The sequence below is a fragment of the Miscanthus floridulus genome, chromosome 17 (genome assembly GCF_019320115.1).
Source record: "Miscanthus floridulus cultivar M001 chromosome 17, ASM1932011v1, whole genome shotgun sequence".
In the NCBI taxonomy this organism is placed as follows: Eukaryota; Viridiplantae; Streptophyta; class Magnoliopsida; order Poales; family Poaceae; genus Miscanthus; species Miscanthus floridulus.
The window spans coordinates 78,838,841-78,860,654 of NC_089596.1; the positions used below are offsets into that span (position 1 = coordinate 78,838,841).

General features: G+C 44.0%; 2 long non-coding RNA genes across 2 annotated transcripts; both read left to right on the plus strand.

Moving 5' to 3' along the window:
- The first annotated feature begins 10,669 nt into the window (after nt 1-10,669).
- Nucleotides 10,670-11,992, plus strand: LOC136514995 (uncharacterized). Its single transcript, XR_010773918.1, has 3 exons — nt 10,670-11,039; nt 11,727-11,858; nt 11,947-11,992. It is a non-coding gene; the product is annotated as an uncharacterized lncRNA (long non-coding RNA).
- A 1-nt stretch (nt 11,993) lies between these two features.
- On the plus strand, nt 11,994-13,533 carry LOC136514996 (uncharacterized). The gene is made up of 3 exons (XR_010773919.1): nt 11,994-12,039; nt 12,127-12,217; nt 13,210-13,533. It is a non-coding gene; the product is annotated as an uncharacterized lncRNA (long non-coding RNA).
- The last annotated feature ends 8,281 nt before the right edge of the window (nt 13,534-21,814 follow it).

Genomic DNA, 21,814 nt, shown 5'->3' on the forward strand with positions numbered 1-21,814 from the left:
AATTTAGGGAACCTACATATGCCCATTCTGCTTGCCGTTCTACCTCTAATAAGAAACTAAACGTACAACCGGCCTGCCGTCTGATATATATATAAAAAATGCTCCCTTCATTAGGTGCAAGTATATGCCAATGAATAATTCTCTAATATTTCGACAGTGAAAGCTCTTTCTAACCTCCGATATAAGGTAGAGAGTGGGCCTCATCTTTTTAGAAAACTAGATAATACCCCGCGCGTTGCTGTGGGGATTTTGTAGCACTATTATATAGAAGAATTTATAGAGTGAGAAATAATGAAATCATGAAAAAACATTCTATATCTCAATATGTCTCACACCATCTTATGCATCTCGAGTTACCAAGCACACTTGTACTTGTAGTCCTTATTGGGTATAGAATACTCCATGCCTTAGTTACTATGATACAGCATGCTAACATAGGAAAGGTCTTGGTCCAGAGTCTTCAAACGGTAATTACCTGGATACGCCATACGTGCCATTGGAGGGTGTGCATCAGTAATGAAATCAAGTAGCTCCAGCTCCTCATCTCTTAACTTCCCTGTGTTTTCCCGGATTTGTCTCATGGGCCAGATTCCGCGATGATCACTGCCCTTGGATCATGCAGCTTGGTGACCCTCCGAAACATCAAAGCAGCTGCGTACGGCTTGCAGTCTGTCGAGCCCGACGACGCCACCTCCTGCTTTGCCCACTGAGGCCTTAGATCACCTCTAAATTCTAAGTTTTTTTACTCTCTCTCCATCACATCAATTTTTAGCCGCTTGCATGGAGCATTAAATGTAGGTAAAAAAATAACTAATTGCACAGTTTAGTTGAAAATCACGAGATGAATCTTTTGAGCTTAGTTGGTCCACGATTGGACAATATTTACCAAATAAGACGAAAGTGTTACTATTTATCATGTTGTAATTTTTTGCAATCTAAACATGGCCTGATTGGCGCCCTCCGATGCGCATGTGGACGTCGTTGCTCCAGATCGCAGATAAAACCTGTGCCTAGCGTCCTCCCATGCTAGCTTTTTTACTGTAGCATTTTGTTTTTATTTAATAATTAGTATTTAATCATGGACTAATTAGGCTCAAAACGTTCGTCTCGCGATTTTCAACCAAACTATGTAATTAGTTTTTTTTCGTCTACGTTTAATGCTCCATGCACATATCGCAAGATTCGATATGATGACTACTGTAGCATTTTTTGGAAAACTTTTTGACAAAGTAAACACAGCCTAGGAGATGCGGAACAAAGAATTTATCTGCTGGCCTGTACGATAGTGGAGAACCACAAAGGAAACGATGGAGATAGTGAAGAATCAGAAAGGAAACGATGGGACAGGCAGTGGAGTCGCAGGATGATAAGAGCATCTGCAGTGTACGGTTCGATGCCGTTCCGATACATTTAATGCAAGGATAGGACCTTCACATTGTGAGGTTGACTCAACGAAGGAGCTGCTCCCATTTATTGAACCCGGCTCTGAGAAATAAAAAATCATGCACTTTCTCTCACCGTCTCTTACCGCTGCTGCTCCCACCGCCGAGAGGAAGTTGGAGGAGCTTCGGGGGCTCGAGGACTTCGCCCTCCCCTTCTGCGCGCACCGGCGGCACCTGCAGGAGGAGGGGGCGGCGGCGAGCTGCAGGCTCCGTGCAGCATACACCAGGGCAGCGGCGACGGCTCCATTAGATCCGGAGAAGAGGAAGCGGAGGGGGGGGGGGGGGCGCAGCTGCGTGAGGAGGAAGCGGATGGGGCGCCCAGTCGCTGGAGGAGGGAGGAGGCAATCTGTGAGAAGGCGCTGAAGAGCCATGCGAGAGGAGTGAGGAGGCGGAGATGTCCATGCGGTGCGGTGGGTTGCGACTTGCGACGATAACGACGGGAACAGGAGACGAGAGGTGGGACACGGGGAAGGGATGGTTGAGAGCATTATGCATTTTTAATGGTGTGGGCCCCACTTATAGAGCCATGTACAGTACGTTCCTATACATTGCGGCAAATTTTGATCAGCTCATCAAGCCAGGTCATATCAGAGTACAGGAGCGGGGGCGGTTCTTTACATTGGTCATGCCCTAAGTACAGAAAAGAACCAATGGGTCAGGGAGTGGAGTTGTCGCAGGATTAAGTACAAAAGAAACGATTGGGTAGGGAGCAGAGTAGTGGCAGGATTAGAGTGTGTTTAGTTCGGGAAATCAAAATTTTTGGACGTCACATGGAATGTTTCGGGGATGTTAGAAGGGGTTTTCGGATACTAATAAAAAAACTAATTACATAGCTCGCCTGGAAACTGTGAGACGAATTTATTAAGCCTAATTAATCCATCATTAGTGCATGTTAGTTACTGTAGCACTTATGGCTAATCATGGACTAATTAGTCTTAAAACACGTCTCGCGATTTCCAACCAAACTGTGCAATTAGTTTTTTTCGTCTATATTTAATACTCCATGCATGTGCCGCAAGATTCGATGTGATAGTTTGGGTTGAAAATTTTTTGGAACTAAACCAGACGTAAGAGCAACCGCAATGTTTGCCATAAGGTAGTCCATAGGATTAAAATATTTGCTATCAGATAGCTGGAACATTGTGAGACCAGTCCATATGGTAGTCCATAGCAAAAGGTACCCATAAGCTTATGGACTACCCATAAGAAATAAAAAATATTACTTTTTCTCACTCCTCCCTCTCTCTTTCTTGATTTTGCACAGGATTGTGAAGAGAGAATTTTATATCACATAAGGAGATAATTTTTTATCTCATATGTGACCCACTTTATGGACTACTTATTGGCTGAAACATTATGGAGACAACAATAGTTATAGTCCACTGACACAAAAGCTACCTATATGGACTAAGTCCATATACATTGTGGTTGCTCTAAGTGTTGTGCTGCCCAAATGTGACAAAGAGGAGGGCTGACGCTTTGGCTGCTGCATGAGTTGTGGTGGTGGGATCCTGGATGAGGTGGCTTCACGAAATCGCATGAAAATATTTCAGCGAATTTCTCCTGTTTAGGTATAATAGATAATGTGCTTCACTTCCTCTTATCCCACCGTACAGCGTGTGGAATTGTGGTGGCAAGTTTGCACATGGAAGCAGGAAGCTTCGGCTTCGTAATCTTTGATCAGATTGAGGGCGTTGTCGTTGAGTGTTGACTGATGAGGCGTGCTTTCATCATTTTAGCCTGTGACTGTGAACTTTCCCTCGCGTAGAAGCAAGAAAAAGACCACGGGACAGTCTGGGTCTGTATTTATTAGGGCGTGACAATCCTTTTTTACTAAGTCAGCCAATCTTAATTTAATTTAGTATATAAAATCCTTATATTTATAATACTAAATAAGTATCATTATATTGAGAATGTATTTTTATAGTAAATATATTTTAACTAGTTAACATGCACGTGCGACACGTACGTGCGTATAAGACATTTGTATTTTTTATTTGCTATTTTCAAGCTTGCTTGCCGTTACCATATTACCCTAGTATTTCTATGTTTATTTGAAACCAACATTTTTTAATACTTGTACCTGTAAATTTTATTGTATATAAATTCATTTATTTTTTTGATTTTTCGTTTCAATATATGGGATTTTTTGTGAAGCATTTGTATTTGTATCCAATTTATTTTTGTCTTGATGAATTCTTTTTCTTTTTTTACTTTCATAATTTGAAATCCCTCGTTATTTTTTATAGTGTACGTATGTTGCAGCATTAGAGTTGAATACCATATGGCTCAGGTAACTTATTATTAGACACACCATTCGTATTTTTTTTCTTTAATGTTTTTTCCAGTTCTAATGTCCTAGCCGTTAGTTCAGTGGGAGCCGTTAGTTTTTTTTTTGAGCAACTTTGTACATGTATATATATTCTATTTTCTAATTCTAATTGGACCAAAGCCCACAGAGCCACTGGTAGCAGCGAGCAGACTAACCTGGCCAAGGCACAAGTTTCCATAATTGCTCCTATCGGCATCCAATTTATCTACAGCAGCGTATCCCAATTCACTATCTTCCCCATTTCTCTCCGGCTCCTCTCCGTACTCCGTGTAACACCCATGGTGTTATAAGCTTGCTTAGCACCAAGATTAAGACCTAAAAGAGATTAGCAAAACAAGTTCGTAGGGTTTAAGAGTTTAAAACTTTCCTGAAATGATAAACAAATTCTACGTGACTCATTTTTGTGGTCGAGAAAAATCAAAATAAATATTGTTAACTAGTGCTCTTGGACCTCAAAAATCAAATGTGAAGTTAAGATAAGCTCTTTTCGTTAGGAGGGCAAACACTTGAACTTACGTCTAAATTACTATTTTTGGCGATTTATTGTGGGCGAAATAATTAATTAATGCTTAACTATTTTGTTCCTATGTGTTAGTATGAAGTATGGACCATTGCATGAAATACTTGTGGGTTGGAGTTAATAGGGTTTAGACCTTTTAAAAATTATAACAAAAGTGTTAATGGCCGTTAGTTCAAAGTGAACCATAACATTTCTAAGTATGGGAAAAGTAGTAAGACAATGCTATCTTGATATTTAATTTCTAACAAAAATGTTTAAACACTAACTTCATATTCTTGCATTGTTGGTTGCTTCTAAGTGAGCACATGAGCATGGTGCAGGTTGTAGATGTGTTGGGTGTCGCGTTGTCCACTTAAAATTGTCCAAACATCGTCAGAACGCGCTGTAAACCATGTTGTTGACGTTCTGTTCGTGAATCGGTGATCGGCGCGATGAACCTATCCTGGCGTCTCTCCAACTTTCTCTCTGGTCATCCTCTGGTGGTAGGAATTTGTCGGTGTTTCGAGTTGCCACCGACTAGTAAATTTTTAATATTGTGCTTCTGGCTCGGATGGTGTGCTGAGAGGACACAAGGTTTATACTAATTCGGGCAGAATGTTCCTACATCTAGTTCGTTGCTGCTGCTCGTGTTACTAGCACTGAAAGTTTATAGTAGGGGTTACAAACGGTTGAGAGAGGGACAGGTCCTAAGTCTCTAGTGAGAGAAGCGAACGGGTGCCGAGAGCTCGGTTGCTGCTTGGCTGTGTGTTTGTGTGTTCTGATCGGTTCGGGGTTCGATGGGTTCCCCTCTGAATCGATGTGAAGTGTTGCGATCGTTGATCCGATGCCCCTTGTAGGACGTCCTGCTTTTTCTTTTATAGGCCAAGGAAAATCATGGGTTACAGTGGAGGAAGAGAAAAGAATGAGAGGAAGAAGTCCTTTAGGATCGCCTGGTTCTTCTCCTCTATGCGGGTACCGCTGACCCTATAGACGTCAATAGGGACAACTTCTCATCATGGCCCTGTCCATCACTAGCGCCATGTGCAGGCGTCGTCTGTCGGCCATGGCTCTCCACTCTGTCCTGGCGGACATTGTGGTGAACTGACACACTCGTTAGTGTTCGTACGGGGGTTAGGCAGAACAGCACCAGTACGTCCGATGCTATTCCTAACGTAAACCCCCAGGTATGGCCCGTCGTGGGTCACGGGCTACATCGAGGCGTGACAGTCTCTTCCCTAGCATCAGAGCTTTGACCCAGGCCCATACGCTTGGACCTAGAGTGGTTGGCGGCGGTATGGGTCTCCGTCAGGCGAGACGGAGTCTCTGGCCTCAGGGTCGAGCAAGGCAGAGTTCCTCCCCAGAGGCCGGGCGAGGCAGAGCGCAAACCCAAGGCTCAGGCGAGGTGGAGCCCAAACCTAAGGGTCGAGCGAGGCGGAGCCAGCCCTTAGAGGTTGGGCGAGGCAGAGCCCGCCCCTAGAGTTTGGGCGAGGTAGAGCCCAAACCCAAGGGTCGGAAGAGGCGGAGCCAGCCCTTAGAGTTTGGGCGAGGCGGAGCCCGCCTCTAGAGGTCGGGCGAGACGGAGTCCGCCCTCAGGGGTCGGGCGAGGCGGACCCTATGGCCTCGGTGTCAGGCGAGGCAGAGCCACCCTTAGGGGTCGGGCGAGGCAGAGCCTGTGGCCTCGGTGTCGGGCGAGGTAGAGCCAACCCTTAGGGGTCGGGGAAGCGAAGCCCGTGGCCTTGGTGTCGGGCGAGGCGGAGCCAACCCTCAGGGGTTGAGCGAGGCGAAACCCATGGCCTCGGTGTCAGGCAAGGTAGAGCCAACCCTTAGGGGTCAGGCAAGGCAGAGTATGCGCACCTAGGGGTCGGTTGGAGCTGTAGTCACGCTCTTGACTGCTCGGATGAATCGATGTTCATTGTTATTAGCTCCTCCTCTTTGAGTACCCTACTATTGGTCCTCGACAGAATTGCTTTGTTAGCTAGCTGTTAGTGCTGATTTTGGGTTCGTGGGCTTGGTTGAGCTTTCGACGAATTAGTAAGTAGATTTCGGTCTGCTTTGAAAAGCGTGCATGGCATCATTCCCAGTCTCTCGGCCTGAGCCCCGCAGTCACCACGCGAGCACGCCATCGCTGCTTAGCCACTGCTCCGCTGGCCGACCTCATTGGCTGTCGGCCACATGTCATTCTGTGTTGAACCTAGCCGTCTTCCATGGGTACCAGCGGTGCTACGGTGCTGCTGCTGTGTGGCTGCCACATGCGCGGGGCCAAGCCGACTCCACGACAGTCGCTTTCTGGCCGTCGTGGTGCTCATCTCACCGCTCAATCCACCTACCCGCTGAGCCGCTGCCTGCCACCATAGTCAAGTAGCACTAATGCCCTTATCACGGTGTCACTACCCTCCCTCATGTCATTTTGTTGCACCGGCCCTAGAGACGGCCCCCACGTGCGATCGTTGTTTCACTGCCACCGCCTGCGTCCTACCAAGGCTGAGCAGTCCCATCTCGGCACCCATAACATGCTCCCTCTAAGCTGCACCATGTGGACGCTCTTGCTCATAAAATGCAGCCTCGGTAGAGGTTGGCCGGGCTTGGAAGCCACCACTTCGTTGCCCTTGCCACCAAAGGGCTACGCCGCTTCGCAAGCTTAAAACGTGCAGTCCATGTTATCCCACCTCAATTCGGTACCCCAACGGCTAGGATTGGAAGCTAGCTAGCAAACCGACCCGCAATAAGGCGTAGGCGAGCCTTGTAGTCGGCCAATTTGGCATTTTGCTCACCACGGGCCAGGTGCACCGCCGAGCCGGTAGAGTTGGGGGTAAGGCCCATAGGAGTGGTAACAGTTCAATTGCTCGTAACCCTGAGTTCATCTTGAGTTCCTCCATCCGGTGCTTGCACTATTTTGGCTAGAGAACTCATCGATGACGTGGTGATGTGTCGGTGACCGACTCGGAGCGCCGCTGTGCGATGCGGGCGCACATGGCCGGACCACCTCAGCACTTACCAGTTTCAACCGTCACCGTAGCTCGATGCTCGGTGAGTTTCTGGTGCTTCCCCACCATCTCTACCTCTCCGTTAGTGCCCTAGGTCATCAGAAATGTCGTGCCACCACCGTGGATAGCCGCTCACTGCTGCTGCTCGCACCAGTATATCTCCGAGTTCCTAACCGCCACCCATCCTTGCGTGTTTAGTCGTATATGGTGGCCGGCCCCTTACTTCCGTCGTAGCACACCTAGGTTGCCCGATGTAATCACCCTATGCCGTCTGCTGCCGCGCCGACGAGCGCGGGGATCCCTAGGGACCTCCCCGTGGTAAAGGTGAATACAACCAAGGGTTTGTTTGCAAAACCGCTGTCAGTAGGAATAGTGCGCATAGTAGTCATGTTATTATCTAAAAGCTTAGGGGCTTTTCTGTAAAGCCACCGTCGCGCGCGAGCTCCCTCGGCCTTGGGCCGCGTTGGGCCATCGCGACTCACGCGCAACCGCGCCCGCGCTAGGCTGCTGGGTCGAATGGTCGCCACCGGTCCTTTTTCCTTTTCTAAGCATTTTCTAATGTAGTTTCTAAGGTAAACTTGTAAATTCAATATAAAATTTTGTAGTTAACCATAAATTGTGGAACTAATTTTGTTAGGTTTCTAAAATCATGCTCTATCTACCAGTATATCTTGTTCACATAGTGTCATAGTATTTTCAAGAGCTATTTAATTATTTTGAGATGCTTAATATGATTAAGACGCAAACTTATAGGAATTATTGTGATAAATTTGTGATAGTGTTGGCTCTGAAACTTTCACAGTAAATTCCTAACATTATTAGGTGCTCACTGTAATTTTTGTAGCTCCATAATAATTAGTTTGCTAAGGTAGCTAAATGAGCCCTAGTTCGAATATATATATTTAATCAATAAAATGCCAAAGCACCTTAGGGTTGTAGAACTAAAACATTTTCTAGAAATGAGGTCTTAATTGATGTCATGGATACGTATCCTAGTACTTTATTCATTAGAGCTAGTCCGTTAGCTTGCGAGGCGTAGTCGTGTTTTTAGAATTGCGGTTGCCGCTGGTTAATTACGTTTCTGCGTTTCATCTATGAACATCATAATAGGAAATGATGGATCATGGAGTCGATCAAAGTAGCGGAAAAGGTGGTGCCTGGTGATTGTGTTGCCATGATGGGATGCTAACTTTTGGTTATATCTTACCCAGGCAAGCCTTAGTGTATAACCCCTTATTTTTATAATCACTGTTTATATATGTTATGTGCATTTACATTACAGGAATTTTATGAAAACCATATGCATAGATATACTTGTCCTAAGAGTCTTACTAGTGTAGGTTCGAGTAGATGCTATGCTTAGGTCATCGGCAGCATGAGTAACTTGCCATTGCTCACAATAGGGGATTATTACTACTTTCATAATAAAATGATAAAAGGAAAAATGGAGACATGGCATTGATATGGTATGGGTATTGGTGGGTGTAACAGGTTGTGTCCCGTGGCTAATGGGGCTTAGCTTGGTTACACTTTTTCTCTATTTGTGTCGATTAAGGACCGTCCATTGCTGTGGATGGTAGTTAGGTCACAGACTTATTATCCTAAGCACATACTTGTTTATGGAAGCGGGAAGGTTCATTACGCTCTTGTCAAGGGTTCTGGCTCTTTCTGGGCCGACTGATTGAAGGTTGGAAAGGTGGAGGTCTAAGCACCATATTGAGACCGGGTCTTAAGTGTGGGGGCTTGGAGTCCAAGTTTGGATGGGGACCTAGACCCCGTGACACGAGTGGAATGGGTTGGTTTTGTTTGTACCTGGCGTACAAACGGGGCGTGTGTTTCCGGGTACCCAGCTAGGATACATTGGTTTGTGAATCGCCATTTCCGTGAGACAGTACGACTTGGCTATGGTCTAGCACCGTAGTAAGAATTGGAATATGAAAGATGATAAAATGGTTCTGATTGCTCATCACCTGTTTGAAAATAGCATAGGTACTTACATAGAATTGTTAGTTAATGAACTACTGATGACTGCTAATAAAATTGAATATAAGGACGCACGTTTAGTAATGCTTTCTGTAAATGCAATAACCCACAAGCCAGATAGTCTTACATATCCTTGGAGTCTTTTATTTTTCTCCTGTCGGGTAAGTCTTGCTGAGTATAATCGAGTACTTAGGGTTTTATTCCCCATGTTGCAGGTGTTGATAGATGGTAGAAGGCTTTTGTGTGTGGAAACCTTCTGGTGGGCTCAGCGAGAATTTCCTTACGTTGCTGACGTAGAGTTTATTCCAAATTTTCACAAAATGTTTTTGCAAAGGAAAACACTTACAGCGTGTTATCATTCCATGTATATAAATGTTCCTCAGGTTAGCGCTTAAACTTGTTGTTATATATATTTTCGCTGAAAACTCTGATAACAATGTTATTTTCCGCTGTTATAATCAATTGAGGTAATATTCTGCTACTGTAATTAAGTGATGTAAGAAATGGCTCAAAAATGTTGTAAACTTTATTCTCTCATTTATGATCCTAATGAAAAACGTGGATTTTTGAGTTCTCTCTTAGGGTGTGCTTGACGGGACATCATGATTTAGTGTACTCTCTTGGGTACTTAGTGTCTAATGGAGGACAAGTACCCTTAAGAGGGCATTAGATTAGGCGGTTCTGCCACAGGTAGCATTAGAGCATAAATGAGGAGATAAAGCTTCAAAACTCTTTTCTGAATTAAAAATTTGATAACCTATTTTTGCAAAAAGTTAGGGCGTTCACATACGAAGTATATAAGTAGCCCTATTGTTATGGTTAGGTATTTGGAATAGGTTTAACTAGGCTTTCTGCGGAGAGCTAATTCTTGCGCAGTATACGATCTTTAAGTTCGTCGCATTGGTACTGCCTAGTTGTCGTGTCTGTATTGTTTGCAGGTGCGCCATTAATAGGTGTCACGTTGAATTATGCACGACGGACCAGTCCTTGTCCGGGAGTTACTGCTGTACTGTGGCTTCGTATTTCGCGTTCACCTATGGTTTAAGCCACCGAGGTTCACGTTTTCCGTACCCTTTTTCTGCGCTCTTGTCGGATCCTGGCCCTGCAGCCATACTAGTCATTAATGGCCTCGGACACTGCTCGCCTCGAGCGCACAAAAATTCCGGCTGGTTTATTTGTAGTTACCCCGCGCAGAAACCGAAGGTGGACTTTGCCAGGACAACTGACCCCTCTGCCATTAAAAAGGGCCTAGCCATTGGTACCACCACTCAATGCACTCCAGCTCACCTAGCCCTTCCTCTTGAACAAGCTTTTCGCTCAATCCTCCTTTGCAACCACCTATCAGGATGGCAGGAGCCTTGGTTAACAATTACTGTCTGAACACTGAAGGCTTCCCCAAAATACTGGATGTCAATCTGCAAAAGCTAGCAGTCAAAGATCGTCCCGAGTATGAGGGCCGTGCAGAGCACTGCCTTTGGGGCTGGCCGCGCCGCCCAGGGCCGGCCGCCGGGGAAGAAGTTGTGCCAAGCAGTGCACCTCCGCGGGGCTGGCTGCTGGAGCTGGTAGATCCACCCGCCTGACGCTGGGGCAGGGCTGCGCCGGGTCTGGCCACGATGACTTCTGGCCGTCGGGGCAGGGCCGCGCCGTCGGGCAGGTTGCCGTTGCTGGTCGCGCCGTTTGGAGGCCGCCAAGGCAGGCCCTCCTCGGCTGTGAGGTGACAAGGGCGGCTTCGGCTCCTACTCGACGAGTCCAGTGGTGGATCCAGCAGCTCACGTCTCCTTGCCGTGCTCTATTTCGTGGTAAGTTCAGTCGCTCAGACTCATTGGCTGTCATAATCTTCCTCATTATCATCTACAGCGGGACCAGGGATGGGGAAAGATTTAATATCTCACACTGACAGTTGGCATACTGCATTATACTTTCCTTTGTTACTTAGATGATTAGCATCCAAACTCTAGTACTTATATATTTTTAGTTATCATTTGCATCGTTCTTCAAAGTTGAAAATTGTAGTCCACCACCAATATGTTGTAGGTATTCCTTTTTAGTGCTTGTAAAATACTTTTGTAGTGCCGTTGAATAAAAGTACTATTGTAGCTATCTGAGTTTAGATGACACAATAGCATTAAGCAATAGTTGGTACACTAAATATCATAAGAGACCATTCAGTTCCAGCAAATATAGAAGGGCTTCTGAAATATCTGTAAAAATGCTTTTCCTTTCCAAACTTCGTAAGCAAGTTAGCTTTCTAAAATAAGAATTGTAGTGGTGGATCTACAATTTTCAAAAAAATGGAAGAAGTTGTCATAGCAGGATCTGAGTGAACACTCTGAACATCTCATTACTGCAGAAAATAGCAATGATAATGTAGTTCGGTCCAGTTACTGATTGACTACTTTCTTGTCATCTTGACTACAAACTTTGATTCATTATTGACACTGTTAAGCGATGGTTTGTTTAATGTAATGTGTTCCCGTGTATGCCAGTGCAACTGTTCAAGATGTTGATCGAGCTATTCAACAAAAGAATGGATTTCCTGTTCCTGGTAGGAAAATCAGAGTTAAGCTAGAAATGAATGAGTGCTCCACTGAAGGAACGTTTGCAAAAGAATGAGAATAGTGAGGCTCCTCTCCTAACAGTTTGCTGCTGCTGAAACTCAGTAGATTGTGGATCTGACTGTCATTTGTTTTATTTGCTTGTGAGCAGTGCAATGCAAGTGAAGGACTCCGATTTAAAAGATGAGGCAAACGAGATCTCCTGCTGGAAAGCATAAGGGGAAATCACATAAAAAAGATTCAGGTTGTAATGTAAATTTCTTTGTTTTGTTTAATGTTTTGCCATGGTTAGTATTTTCCAATACTGAAGCAAGATGTTATGTTGAACCAGAGCGTTACATTTGTTGTCAAAGGATGCTATGGTATCAAAGGAAGCTCCCATTGGCGATCCCGAAAAGGTGAAAAAAATCTGAAAAGCAAAGGTGTGTTCTGCAATATTTTACTTCAGAAGTCATCACCTAAATCTAACTTGTGATTTTTTTGTAGTAACATTATTTTTAATTGAACCTAGTTGCTTCGCTATTATCACGCCAGGATCATGGTGTTCTTTTTGGTTGCCATCAGCCTTAGCCCGTAACCGTGCACGATAGCTACGCTGATATTCTCGGTTTCTAGCCCGTCTTTCAACATCTTTATCACAAGACATTACATCAGTAACATGTGCTTCACGTTTCCTTTTACATCTTATTGAATTTCTATTCTCTAAGCCGACTTCATCCTTTAACAAATATTTGAAAAGGTTAATTGATTTTGAAATAAATAATCCAAACAGATTGTTTTTAAAAAACAAATAACATACCACCTTGAACATTGCCATCAGATGTTGTGGTCAGATTACCATCTTGTCTTGTGGTCGAAGCCATAACAAGGTTTAGGTTGTCTTGTTTATATTGTTAATATGGAGCACTGCAATCAAGGAATTAAAGCAATGGTGAAACAAAAAACTAAAGTAAAATGCATAAACTGGAAATATATTATAGAGTCAAGCGACAAAATTTTAAGCAATTGAGGTTTAGTTGCAACTTGCAAGTCAGAAAGTAGATTACTTTTTAGAAACAGACAGTTGAAAGAGAGGTCAGAATACTTTTTGAAAACATGCATGCATCACAGATTATATTAAGCAATCTTTATTTGATCGTAATCAATCTTTATTAGACCCTATCAACACAAAAATAAATAATTGAGAAACTTTTAAGCAATTGAGGTATAGTTGCAACTTGCAAGTCGGAAAAGAGTAGATTACTTTTTAGAAACATGTAGTTGAAAGAGAGGTCGGAATAATTTTTATAAACATGTATCGCATATTATATTAATCAATCTTTATTAGATTATAATCAATCTTTATTAGATCATATCAACACAAAAATAAATAATTGTATACCTGCATTAATCAATCTTCTGATGTGTCAAGCAGAGAGCTTAAGGTGTCCACGACGGCATGTCGGCAGCTACAGGCGTGAAAGCGCACTGCACAAATGGACAAAGCCAGCGCGGCATAATGCCATGACCAAACGAGAGCGGGGGTGCAAGTGGGTCCTGACACTGACGGCGTCTGCAAGACACGCAGTGACAACAACTTGGCACGCGAAGCGTGGTCAAACCGAACACAGGGATTGGGATATGACGGCAATTCATGCGTTTCAATCTACTCGAGGACTAACTTTTCCTTGTTGCTCTCCTCTATCTTTCTTTCCTCAAATATAGCTTGCGTTAGTCTTCATATGGACTGAGATCAAGACATTCAGTACTCCTTCCAAAACTACATTAACTCAGTTTCTTTGAAAGAGTACTACTCCATCGACCCGTTGTGGATTTCCCGTTAGAATACAAGGATATTTTTCCAAAGGAGAATATTTTGTTACAAAAGCGGTACGGGGTGTAACTTGACAAAGGTGCTGGTCAACAACATCGATACCAGCGCGTGCCAAGCAGCATCACCCCGTGGCAGCTGTTCCACAGGGGCCCTCGGTTTCGTCATGGCACCATAAGCATTTAACCAGGCAACATTACCAACTTACACACAATGAAAGCAGTGGGGCATTGGCCACGGAATCAGGGGAGTACTGCAAGGGAAGATTCAAACAGCAAGGGTTCCTTTCACAACAAGGGACAAGGAAATCAAATCCCATAATGGATTTAATTTAAATAAATTGCAAACATTCTGCTGGGACATCCACGATTAGTTGATACAGTGTCCTCTGTTATCCAATTAGGGATGGTCTACTTGCATCTGAATGGTCGCCTTTCTTGTAACCCGCTGGATGTCATCTCAAGAACCCTAAGCAAGTCTAACGGAACCTAAGGGTAAGTTAATGTATCAAACACAACGGAATAAACAACATGAACATTCCAAGCGCCCTTATACTAGTACAACGTACAAACACTTACTCTCCCACTCTTGACACATTGCGTGCCTCCTATGACCAAACGATCTCAACTACTACAGACAAAATACAATGGAAAGATTACACACTGGAGGACAGCCATGAAAAGCACTACTAGCTATGATACACCTACCCTAGGACAACTAACCTACCTCTTAGGACCACACAGCTTCACTCCTGGGCTCAGTGATTTCTTCTACTGCCCAACTATGGATCTACCTCCTCTCTCGGAAGTGGCTGAGTGAGTGGAAGCAAGGGCTCTCCTTCTGACACCTCTGAGGGTGGGGGTGCTGGCGATACTGCAATACCGGTTCTCCATCTTTTTGGTGGGTGGACAGGGGTTCCCTCCAAGAACAAGGGATCCTGCCTTTCAGCGGCAAGCGTACTATGCTTGGCCCTGGTGACAAGGTAGGCCTCCTCCAGCTGATGGGCATGCCAATCTTTGGCCTCCTTTAGGGCTTCCGACATGGCAGTCTCATGACTCTCTGTGGCTGCCACACTGGCATGGGCTTCAACGAGCTACACCTGGAGCATCCTAGAGAAGATCTCGGCTTCCTCGGCTCATCGGAGGCACTTCCTCAGCTCTAAGGCTTGCCAGTCATACTACTCATCCAGAACAGGCAAGTACGTGGTCAAGTGCACCACGGTGGGACTATCTTCTTGCGCGTCCCACCCTTGCAAAGCCTCCATGCGAGCCCTCCATACCCGTCAATTTTTTTTCCAAAGGTGGAAAGAACCTCATAGGGGTACAAGCAATGGGCTCTATATAGATCTGGCAAAGATGCCGCAAGGCTTTATGGGCCACAACTTGGTAGGTGTCGACAAAGCAAAACCAGGTTGTGGTCAGATTCTAGACTTCAGTGATATTGGGAAACTCTTCACTCTTCACAATATAGACAGTAACCTCACACCACTCAGTGCCATGCTTCTCATACTCACGGCCCTCATACTCGGGATGATCTTTGACTCCGAGCTTTTGCAGGGTGGCATATAGGATTTTGGGAAACCCCTCAGTGTTCAGGCAGCAACTGCTAACCCAGGCTCCTACCATCACCTGGCGGGTGGTTGCAAGGGAGGATTGAGCGGAAAGCTTGCTCAAAAAGGAAGAAGCTAGGTGGGCTAGAGTAGGTCGAGTGGTGGTGTCGATGGCTAGGCTAGGCCCCATTTTAATGGCAGAGCGGTCAGTGGTCCTAGCGTTGTACACCTTTGGTTCCTCCACGGGGCCACTACAAGTGAATCGACTGAATTTTTCTCGCATTCGAGGCGAGCGATGTTCGAGGCCATAAAAGGACTAGTATGACTACAGGGCAAGGATCTAACAAGAGCGCAGAAAGGAGTACGAAAAGACATGAGTCACGACAAGCATGAACCATAGACTAACACAGAGCATGAAGTCACAGTGCAGCAGTAACTCCTGAACAAGGATGGGTTAGTCATGCACAATGTGACACATGTGACACCTATGGATGGCGCATCCGCAAGCAATACATGCATGACAACCAAGGCAAGACCAACGCGACGAACTTAAAGATCGTATACTACACGAGAGTCAATCCACCGGAGAAAGCTTGGTTAAACCTATTCGAATGCTTAACCATAACAATAGGGCTACTTATATAATTCGTAAACAAATGCCCTAACTTTTTGCAAAAAATAGGTTATTAGATTTTAATTTAGAAAAGGGTTTTGAAGCTTTATCTCCTCATTTACTCTCTGATACCACCTAATCTAATGCCCTCTCAAGGGTACTTGTCTTCCATTAGACACAGAGTACGCAAGCGAGGACACTAAACTACACAGTTCTATCGAGCACACCCCAAGAGAGAACTCGAAAATCCATATTTTTCCATCAGGATCATAAATAAAAGTATAAAGCTTACAACATCTTTAGCCATTTCTTACATTGTTTAATACAATAATAGAATTACACATGTGATCAGAGTTTCAGCGAAAAAGAAAGTTATATAATGATGTGTGAAGCATTAACAAGTAACCATCTACATACAAGATATGCTGGCAGTTTTTACATCTTTTCTTAGAAAACCTTTAGTGAGGGTTATAAACAACACTACGACCGTAGCACGAAAGGAATCCTCTCTGAGCCCACCAGGAGGTTTCCACACATAAAAGTCATCTACCATCCATCGATCACCAGCAACAGGGGGAATAAAACCCTGAGCACTCGATTGTACTCAGCAAGACTTACCTGACAGAAGAAAGTAAAAGACTCCAACGATATGCAAGGCTATTTGGCTTGCTGGTTGATTGTCCTTGTAGGAAGCATTACTAATAATGCATCCTTATGTTACAAGTTTTTAGAAGTTATTTTTAATTAATTAGCTAATCATTCTAGGTAAGCACCTATGCTACTATGTGCTCAGCCGGAACCCACGACAAGAGCGTACAATCCTTCCCGCTCCCATAAGCAAGTATATGCTCAGGATAATAAGTCTGTGACCTAACTGTAACACCCTAGGTGTTTGTCACCAGTTAAGCAATGGGTTTGAACTCAAACACGACATGTTAAGTGGCGATGAAGGTGTCAAGATCAAATCTACAAGAGTGAGCTCCAACTTAAACTTGGACAACGCACCTTGGCTTACATGTGGACCCTTATTTAGATTATGCAAGAGTAATGTTAAACATGCTTATTTTATGTATATTACATCAACATGCATCCATCTTGACCAGTGGAAAAGTTTCAGGAAGTTTGGAATCAAGAAGTCATATGAAATGATAAGTTAAAATCCTTCTTGGATTGCTTTATTAAGTGAATGGAATTATAGGTCATCAACCAAACCTTGCTACCTTGCCCCCAAATGACTCTAATTAAACTCTACAACAAAAGTCATGAATAGTTCGTGTTGAGCAGAAGTCAAGAAAATGCCTCAATCGGTCAAAAACTCTAATTCTAGCATTACCGTGATGCTATTTTGACCGGTGTTGACCAATCGCTTACAGTGCTTGCATGGAGTTGCATCTTAAATAAAAGTTGAAGTTTAAGTGGAGCAGAACAAACTTTGTTTTTGGACCAAGAGCCAGATCAACTTGGAACTAAGTCAAACTGAGACTTGAAGATTGGATCAGCTGCTGTCTTAGGCCCTCGGAAAAATATTCTAAGTCCCCGATTGACAACAACAAGTGGACATGTTTGTGAATTTTTATCTTCCAAATTCATGTTGTAGCTCAATTGGATTCCTTAAGATGAGTTGAAGTACTTTTCATGGTGAAGACAATAGATCAAGTCTCATCAAATTTGGGATTCATTTGGATATTCAAAAATAGTCCCCAAAACAGCAAAGGTTTACTTTGTCACTTAACTAACGTCGACATTGGCACTCCGCGTTCTCCAAATTTTGTTAAACAACTTGATTTAGTCCAAAGATAGAAGTTGGAGTACACATTTTGGAGAAGAGTGTACAAAAAGATGACACTCGTTGGCCTTGTCTTGACCCTTGATTTTGGGAGTTTGTTAATCGCTGTCAATGCATTGACACTTTCTCATTAGACGCTAATTAACCATTGTTTCAAAGACCTAAGGGATGTGACCCCTTGATCAAGTTTGTAGAGCATCTAGAGTAGAGAAACTTTGCTACTGGTGCCAAGGCCTGAATCTGCACGGAATATGCCGAAACTGGACTCCAAGTCGGGCACAGCGACGCACGCTACGTACTCGATGAATTGTCTTCGTGGCAACCATGCAGCAGAGTGCGCCCCTCCATTACCACGCACCGCTACCACGTGGTCTACCCCCAGTCATGTCCCTGCACCCTCCTAAAGTGAACGTTGTGCTTCCCTCTCTCCCTCACTCGCTCTGCCACTCCCTCCCTCGCTCTCCAGCACCTGTGCGCGCGTGCGTGCTGGAGCACGGCTGCCATGGCCGGCTGGCCGAGCTTGTCGCCATGCCACATCTCCACCACTCTAGGCTCCCTCGCGTCCTACCATATGCGCCACCACCTTCCCCGTCGTGCGCTGCCCCTCCTGCGTCGCCCCTCCTGCGCCCCTTTTTCGGTCACCTCGACCGCTGTAGTGCCGCCACCACCGGAGCTGCGCCTCCACGCACCATGCACGTGCGTGGCCGGGCCACCTTGGGTCATCTTTGGCCAAGCTAGGTGTCTCTGTGGTTGCGCGTGGGCCCCTGGTCCTTCCCCGCCACTCCACCATCACCGGTGATGACCATGGCCGTCGGAGCCGCGAGCCGGCTAGGCTCCCTGCTCTGCCATCGTGAGGAAGGAGATCAAGGACCGTGGGTTTGAATAAGGAAGAAGGGAGGGGGTTAAGTGAAGAACCCGTGACTTGTTTGAATAGTGCTGCAAAGGACCGTTCTGGTAGCATTTAATATCTGTTTTCTGTAGGGTCCCTGATGCAAGATTTACATTCCTTTTCTTTTGATTTTGGCAGATTTGGATTATCAACTTTGAAAACTCATAGTAATTAGTAGAAAAATCGTAAAATAGTAAATGAGGACTTTTTGGAATCCTTGTGAAATTATCTATGCAGTAGATCTATAATATGGCATGTTTTAGTTTAAATATTTTGCTGCAAAAAGAGATTTATGAAGTTAGGTTCTTAATACTAGTTGTGTCTTGTCTTTTTTTTATAACTGCAGTTTTTGTGCTCAAATAAATATGAAATTTTTATGAAGTGCTAATCAGGTGATGGTTGATTCTTGGTAAAAATTTCAGGAGTTTAGAATTTATAGTTGAAGATCTATAAAAATAACAAATGCCCTGTGTTTCTTTGCTCCTATTCTAAATAGGCCTGCATGTTTGAATTAATTGGCTTAGTTAAGTTATGAATCATGAATTTATGATAATACATGAGTTGTAGTACTTTTATTAAGCTTTTCAAAAAGCTAAATATCATGATTTTTGGTTAAGTAGATCTTGAGTTATACTTGCTTAAATCTCTGTGGCTGTTTCTGCCCAAACCCAGAGAGGGTTTCCTTGTTGGCACTGTGGGGCCTTCTTAATAGTAGAATTAGCTTTAGCTGTTTACAACAAAGTTGTTTATAATTTTCTAAGATTTCTAAAAAGTCTATAACCACATTTATTGGACATATATAACTCCATTTATAGCTGTTTAAAGTGGCATATCAGTTTCTGTCCATGTTTTAGACAGAGATTCATTCATTGGATTAATTGACCTTGTTATCTGTAGAATCATCTTAAGATGATAATAAGAAAGTTGTAGATAACTCACTTAGCCATCTTGTGTTAAATTTTCATGGCATTTGTCTAAATATTTTGTGAGTTATGACTGTTCTAAGTTGGTCTTCAGAAATTGTAGTTCTCTGAAATTTCTGGACCAGATTTGATAGATGTGACTGTTTGACCCTTTTAACTTGGGAATCATGCTGGGATGATTAAATATAAATTATATATAATTTCATAAGATTTCCAAATTGGCTTGTTTCATGTCATTTGGATTTGTAAATCTCCAGTTATGGTCAGTTTACTATGCTGCTATATAGTCCCAGTTTTGCTGAAATATGAATGCTTGTGTGAATGCTTTGTAGCATTGTTCTTGTTGATTGTTTAGGTGCTAGGCTAACTTGAGCAAATGCTTAGGTGCAGGTGCTAGGTCCTTAACTGAAGATGAGCAATTGTATATTAGGTTGTCTAAATTTGGTAAGTTAAAGTGATTTGAATAGAACTTAAGTAAACTAATATGCCATGCTTGATGTACTTGCTATCTCTGTGTTGGGCTTGATGTGAATAGCTTGCTCTCTAAGTACTCATGTCATGTGGTGTAGCCTTGTGCTTGTCTTGAATGTTTTTATGTGATGCATCTTTTATTACCATTCCCCACATTCATGTACTTGCATCGTGCATCTCAATTAGGTACGCTAGATGAACCACGTGAAGGGCGGGATGTTGGAGCCGAACCCAAAGATGGAAGGACCCCTGGAGTACATGCCTGAACAGGAGATGCTCACCAAGCTAGTGTTGTCTAACAAACACTAACCTAGTGTTGGATTCCAGGCAAGTTCCGAAGCATTCTAAGTCTCTCATGTTTTTACAAATATCTTGAGTATCTTTTATTATTGATGATGCATTAAGTATAGGAATTGGTTGGAACCAATTGTTGCATTATATCCTTACCTTGTCCAGATAAAATCCTATGAATCCTAATTAAGTGTAGGATCGAATGATGCTTAGCTATGCTTAGACCGGTAGAAGTCGGGTGATTTCCTGTCACCTGCGAGATGTAGGATGAGCTCCGGTCACGGTTGGCTATATTTGCTATCGTGGAAAAGAACCATGTGTTAATAATGAAAAGAGACCGGACAGGATGATGGTAGTGTAGCAACAAGGCATGGAGGTCTTGGGTGTGAATCTATCCCCGTCTGTGTTGTTTAAGGACCGATACACTGTATGTCCTCATGTCATGTTGAACGCAGCCTAACACTAAGCTGGCTAGATAAGTCGTTCTGACCATGAAGCCTAGTAGCTCGACTCAGACCGGGATCATGAGTAGTTGGTCGCAATCTAGATGGCAGTAAGGATGTGCGGAGAGCCATTAGCGTAAGCCCAAGGGCAGGTTAAGTCATCGAGCACTCATGGCAGAGTGGTTCTCTAATTTTGTGGCACTGATCGTACCCATAACTCCTGAATCATACCAAAGGTGACTTGTTTGCGACCCTAATGGGGGAAGCAGGGTTTGTGTTAGGAATACCCCTCCAGCTGAATAGGAATCGATACGAATCGCCGTCTCTCCCAGATAGTGAGAACTTGACTGAGCAGCGGTGAAAGCTCTAGTTTGGTTTTTGTAAATTGATGAAACCCTAAGTTCTAACCTAGTTTATCAAGTGATCATGAGATAGGTAGCACACTCCAAGTGATGAAGCAAATGAAGATCATAGCATGATGATGTTGATATCATAATGATGATCAAGTGCTTGGACTTGGAAAGAAGAAAGAGAAAAACAAAAAGCTCAAGGAAAAGGTATAAACCATAGGAGCTATTTTGTTTTAGTGATCAAGACACTTAGAGAGTGTGATCACATTTAGGTTTGATAGTCATACTATTAAGAGGGGTGAAACTCGTATCAGAATGTGGTTATTAAAGTGCCACTAGATGCTCTAACTCATTGCATATGCATTTAGGATCTAGTGGAGTGCTAACACCCTTGAAAATGTTTGTGAAAATATGCTAACACATGTGCACAAGGTGATACACTTGGTAGTTGGCACATTTGAGCAAGGGTGAAGAAGATAGAGTCGAAGAGGAGTTAGTCATGCTAGTTACAGAGTGACCGAACGTGTCCGGTATGTGACCGGACACGTCCAGTATTTTGGCGATAGACTCAGTGACCGAACGCATCCAGTCGCCACACCGGACGCGTCCGGTGTGAATCAGCAGACACAGTTTTGGCAGGGCAGTCGATCGGACGCTGGTAGCGTCTGGTCTGGTATCACCGGACATGTCCGATCAAGCAAGGGTGCTTACTGTACTCCACCGGACACTATGGCTCAGCGTCTGGTCATTTGTGACTCAGCGTCCGGTGTGAGCGTCCGATCGTCAGTAGAAGGGGCAGCAACAGCTAAGTTGGTTTGAACTAGACACGTGGCAGTCTAGAGGCTATCGGACACATTCGGTATGCCGACCAGATGCGTCTGGTATTCACGACCG